The sequence below is a fragment of the Oncorhynchus tshawytscha genome, linkage group LG26 (genome assembly GCF_018296145.1).
Source record: "Oncorhynchus tshawytscha isolate Ot180627B linkage group LG26, Otsh_v2.0, whole genome shotgun sequence".
Classification (NCBI taxonomy): Eukaryota; Metazoa; Chordata; class Actinopteri; order Salmoniformes; family Salmonidae; genus Oncorhynchus; species Oncorhynchus tshawytscha.
The window spans coordinates 52357488-52363487 of record NC_056454.1 but is presented as its reverse complement, the minus strand read 5'-3'; the positions used below and the strand labels follow the sequence as shown (position 1 = coordinate 52363487).

The window sequence follows — 6000 nt, the reverse complement described above, 5'->3', positions numbered from 1 at the left end:
GGGTCACTGCCCCGTCAGATTGAATTGAGAGGGTCACTGCCCCGTCAGGTTGAATTGAGAGGGTCACTGCCCCGTCAGGTTGAATTGAGAGGGTCACTGCCCCGTCAGGTTGAATTGAGAGGGTAACTGCCCCGCCAGGTTGAATTGAGAGGGTAACTGCCCCGTCAGGTTGAATTGAGAAGGGTCACTGCCCCGTCAGGTTGAATTGAGAGGGTCACTGCCCCGTCAGGTTGAATTGAGAGGGTAACTGCCCCGTTAGGTTGAATTGAGAGGGTCACTGCCCCGTCAGGTTGAATTGAGAGGGTCACTGCCCCGTCAGGTTGAATTGAGAGGGTCACTGCCCCGTCAGGTTGAATTGAGAGGGTCACTGCCCCGTCAGGTTGAATTGAGAGGGTCACTGCCCCGTCAGGTTGAATTGAGAGGGTCACTGCCCCGTCAGGTTGAATTGAGAGGGTAACTGCCCCGTCAGGTTGAATTGAGAGGGTCACTGCCCCGTCAGGTTGAATTGAGAGGGTCACTGCCCCGTCAGGTTGAATTGAGAGGGTAACTGCCCCGTCAGGTTGAATTGAGAGGGTCACTGCCCCGTCAGGTTGAATTGAGAGGGTAACTGCCCCGTCAGGTTGAATTGAGAGGGTCACTGCCCCGTCAGGTTGAATTGAGAGGGTCACTGCCCCGTCAGGTTGAATTGAGAGGGTAACTGCCCCGTCAGGTTGAATTGAGAGGGTCACTGAATTGAGAGGGTCAGGTTGAATTGAGAGGGTCACTGCCCCGTCAGGTTGAATTGAGAGGGTCACTGCCCCGTCAGGTTGAATTGAGAGGGTCACTGCCCCGTCAGGTTGAATTGAGAGGGTCACTGCCCCGTCAGGTTGAATTGAGAGGGTCACTGCCCCGTCAGGTTGAATTGAGAGGGTCACTGCCCCGTCAGGTTGAATTGAGAGGGTCACTGCCCCGTCAGATTCATCACATTGTTTTGACATTTAACATTCATTAATTGGAGACATTCATTAGAACAATAACATATTTAACATAGCAAAAAAGCCAATTGGCTACATATACAGACTGGAATACAGATAAATCAAAGACATTTTTATTTGACACATGCTCCGAATACAGCATGTGTATACCTTTACCGTGAAATGCTAACTAGGCTAGCTGAGTAGGGTCTATTTGCGGACCGCAAACTGTGGGGTGCGGCTTTAGTGACGATCGACTACACACCCTGCCCACCATGTAGTCCCAAGTAAGAGTTGGGTTCATTAGGGTCAGATATGTGTACTAGCTAGCTAGGCTAAAAACGAAAGATGTACTGTCACAGCGGCTAGTGCGCTAGTTGTCTGAATGTCCTTTAGCTAGCTTGCTAGCCGCTAACCACTAGCTAGCATGCTAGCAGCATTAGCTGACAAATCCTTGAGTAAACAATTCTGGACAGCAATTTTGTTGAGAGCAGTAGCAACGCTTTCAAAAAGCCGTGGTAGCGAGGATTATCTACATCTACTGAGCAGCTCAAGTTGTAGACAGAAGCGTGCTACATGGCAAACCAGTCAGAACTCATCTCTCGGCACGTCCAGCCCATCAGACCAATCAGAACTCATCTCTCGGCATGTCCAGCCCATCAGACCAATCAGAACTCATCTCTCAGCATGACCAGCCCATCAGACCAATCAGAACTCATCTCTCAGCATATCCAGGCCATCAAACCAATCAGAACTCATCTCTCAGCATGGCCAGCCCATCAGACCAATCAGAACTCATCTCTCAGCATGTCCAGCCCATCAGACCAATCAGAACTCATCTCTCAGCATGGACAGCCCATCAGACCAATCAGAACACATCTCAGCATGGCCAGCCCGTCAGACCAATCAGAACACATCTCAGCATGGCCAGCCATTATCACAGCTAGTGGGAAGGTTCCTGTTTTTTTCCGTGGTTAAACCGACTAGTCTCGTGATTTAACAATTTTATTCGTATTTAACAATGGCATACAAGTTTGTTATCAAGGCACTTGAAAGTTCACATGTTCCAGAAGTCATTTATGCAAAGAAACCTCCATTTTGATTTAATTAAATAACAAAAGTGACGTTCGACATAGGCCTAGCTTCCTGAAACGTATAATAGAATAATATATCAAGCTTGTTTGGAAAAACATATGTATTAGTTCATGATCAGACGTCCAGATCTGGCTACACTAACACATCCAGTTGAGCAGTGGCTCTCCCTGCCGCTCAACATCCACTCGAGGGCTCCCCCTGGAGGGTCTGTTCAGGTAAACAGTCCGGTGCGCTATACTATCAGTCCCCTTTGACCTCAGAGTTATAGCTGCCTCTACCTGACTGGCAGTAACTGTCTGGCCAGAGGAAAGAGACTCATTTCTGACCGGCTAAGATGTTCAAGAAGTTGAAGTTCGACCTAATCATATCCTGTTTTAGTAGTTTTGTGCAGTAATCAAACGCTAAAACTGTTTGTGACCGTTTAAATTGTGTACAGTCTGCATACCATGGCTTGTTTTATCATGAACTAATCCTTCTGAGGCCGTCTAGGTTACCAAGGCAGTCTGAATAAGATCTATCTAGCTGGTTCAGAGGTTTCAGAGTAGGGAAATGTACTATACTGGGTTTATATTTCATGATTAGTTGGGGATTATTTTAATACTCTCCAGCCTTTGGAGATTGTGGTAATTGGGTCTGGAAAGGAAAGCAGTCAGGAGTGACTGATCATGGGGGTGCTTCAGCACACTCTCTAGTCTGGGGTTATCCAGAGTTACTGGGAGAGAGAGAGAGGGGGAGAAGGAGAGAACAGCAGGGGAGATGGGGAGGGGGAGAGAACAGTAGGAGAGATGGGGAGGGGGAGAGAACTGCAGGAGAGATGGGGAGGGGGAGAGAACAGCAGGAGAGATGGGGAGGGGGGAGAGAACAGCAGGGAAGATGGGGAGGGGGAGAGAACAGCAGAGTAGATGGGGAGGAGGAGAGAACAGCAGAGGAGATGGGGAGGGGGAGAGAACAGCAGGAGGGAGGGGGAGAGAACAGCAGGAGAGATGGGGAGGGGGAGAGAACAGTAGGAGTGATGGGGAGGGGGAGAGAACAGCAGGAGAGATGGGGAGGGGGAGAGAACAGTAGGAGAGATGGGGAGGGGGAGAGAACAGTAGGAGAGATGGGGAGGGGAGAGAACAGTAGTTGAGATGGGGAGGGGGAGAGAACAGCAGGGGAGATGGGGAGGGGGAGAGAACAGTAGGAGAGATGGGGAGGGGGAGAGAACAGTAGGAGAGATGGGGAGGGGAGAGAAAAGCAGGAGAGATGGGGAGGGGAGAGAACAGTTGGGGAGGTGGAGAGAACAGCAGGAGAGATGGGGAGTGGGAGAGAACAGCAGGAGAGGTGGGGAGGGGGAGAGAACAGCAGGAGAGATGGGGAGGGGGAGAGAACAGTTGGGGAGATGGGGAGGTGGAGAGAACAGCAGGAGAGATGGGGAGGGGAAGAGAACAGTAGGAGAGATGGGGAGGGGGAGAGAACAGCAGGAGAGATGGGGAGGTGGAGAGAACAGCAGGAGAGATAGGGAGGGGGAGAGAACAGTAGGAGAGATGGGGAGGGGGGAGAGAACAGCAGGAGAGATGGGGAGGGGGAGAGAACAGTTGGGGAGATGGGGAGGGGGAGAGAACATCAGGAGAGATGGGGAGGGGGAGAGAACAGTTGGGGAGATGGGGAGGTGGAGAGAACAGCAGGAGAGATGGGGAGGGGGAGAGATGGGGAGGGGGAGAGAACAGCAGAAGAGATGGGGAGGGGAGAGAACAGCAGGAGAGATGGGGAGGGGGAGAGATGGGGATGGGGGGGAGAGAACAGTAGGAGTGATGGGGGGGGGGAGAGAACAGCAGGAGAGATGGGGATGGGGGGAGAGAACAGTTGGGGAGATGGGGAGGTGGAGAGAACAGCAGGAGAGATGGGGGGGGGGAGAGATGGGGATGGGGGGGAGAGAACAGCAGGAGAGATGGGGAGGGGGAGAGAACAGCAGGAGAGATGGGGGGGGGGAGAGAACAGTAGGAGTGATGGGGAGGGGGAGAGAACAGCAGGAGAGATGGGGAGGGGGAGAGAACAGTAGGAGAGATGGGGAGGGGGAGAGAACAGTAGGAGAGATGGGGAGGGGGAGAGAACAGTAGTTGAGATGGGGAGGGGGGAGAGAACAGCAGGGGAGATGGGGAGGGGGAGAGAACAGTAGGAGAGATGGGGAGGGGGAGAGAACAGTGGGGAGGGGGAGAGATGGGGAGGGGGAGAGAACAGCAGGAGAGATGGGGAGGGGGGGAGAGAACAGTTGGGGAGGTGGAGAGAACAGCAGGAGAGATGGGGAGGGGAGAGAACAGCAGGAGAGATGGGGAGGGGGAGAGAACAGCAGGAGAGATGGGGAGGGGGAGAGAACAGTTGGGGAGATGGGGAGGTGGAGAGAACAGCAGGAGAGATGGGGAGGGGAAGAGAACAGTAGGAGAGATGGGGAGGGGGGAGAGAACAGCAGGAGAGATGGGGAGGTGGAGAGAACAGCAGGAGAGATAGGGATGGGGGGAGAGAACAGTAGGAGAGATGGGGAGGGGGAGAGAACAGCAGGAGAGATGGGGAGGGGGGGAGAGAACAGTTGGGGAGATGGGGAGGGGGAGAGAACATCAGGAGAGATGGGGGGGGGAGAGAACAGTTGGGGGAGATGGGGAGGTGGAGAGAACAGCAGGAGAGATGGGGAGGGGAGAGAACAGCAGGAGAGATGGGGAGGGGGAGAGAACAGCAGGAGAGATGGGGAGGGGGAGAGAACAGTTGGGGAGATGGGGAGGGGGAGAGAACAGCAGGAGAGATGGGGAGGGGGAGAGAACAGCAGGGGAGATGGGGAGGGGGAGAGAACAGCAGGAGAGATGGGGAGGGGGAGAGAACTGTAGGAGAGATGGGGAGGGGGGAGAGAACAGCAGGGGAGATGGGGAGGGGGAGAGCAATACACAAACACACTGTCGCCTAGTGGTTAGAGTGTTGGGCCGTAACCGAAAGGTTGCTAGATCGAATCCCCGAGCTGACAATGTCTGTCTTTCTGCCCCTGAACAAGGCAGTTAACCCACTTTTCCTAGGCCATCATTGTAAATAAGAATTTGTTCTTAACTGACTTGCCTGGTTATATAAAAAATACATTTTAAAAATGCTGGTGTCCAAATACCCAGCGCGCCCTAGACCTTCTGTCTGAGAACCAACTAGGAAGGGGGCCATTTATTTGTATTTATTTTTTGTGTGGTGGGGTAGATCAGCTTTAATATTGCAGAAACATTGTACGTTCTATGAATTTAATTGTTTGCGTAATTTCAAATCATCCTTTTAATTTTTTTAATTTAATTTTTCAAATGTATACTTTCCCCCCTACCATCCCTACCCTAATTGGACTAAACTAACGAACAACAATCCTGCTACTTAAAGCTATTTCACTCACATCTACAGTACCTGTACTTAAATAATTATGCATTCCTCATTTCCTCTTCAAGCACAGCGGCCAATCCACCATCCATTCTACCCTTAACTCCAACCCTCCGATGTCCGCAGACAGAATCCCCCATCCATTCTACCCTTAACTCCAACCCTCCGATGTCCGCAGACAGAATCCCCCATCCATTCTACCCTTAACTCCAACCCTCCGATGTCCGCAGACAGAATCCCCCATCCATTCTACCCTTAACTCCAACCCTCCGATGTCCGCAGACAGAATCCCCCATCCATTCTACCCTTAACTCCAACCCTCCGATGTCCGCAGACAGAATCCCCCATCCATTCTACCCTTAACTCCAACCCTCCGATGTCCGCAGACAGAGTCCCCCATCCACTCTACCTTTAACTCCAACCCTCCGATGTCCGCAGACAGAATCCCCCATCCATTCTACCCTTAACTCCAACCCTCCGATGTCCGCAGACAGAGTCCCCATCCATTCTACCCTTAACTCCAACCCTCCGATGTCAGCAGACAGAATCCACCATCCATTCTACCCTTAACTCCAAC

The 6000-nt window shown here is 52.2% G+C and overlaps 1 protein-coding gene across 1 annotated transcript in view; it reads left to right on the top strand.

Annotated features, from left to right (window-relative positions):
• Positions 1-6000, top strand: part of fam117bb (family with sequence similarity 117 member Bb) — an 83673-nt gene that overhangs the window by 31367 nt on the left and 46306 nt on the right. The gene's annotated exons all lie outside the window — the stretch shown is intronic.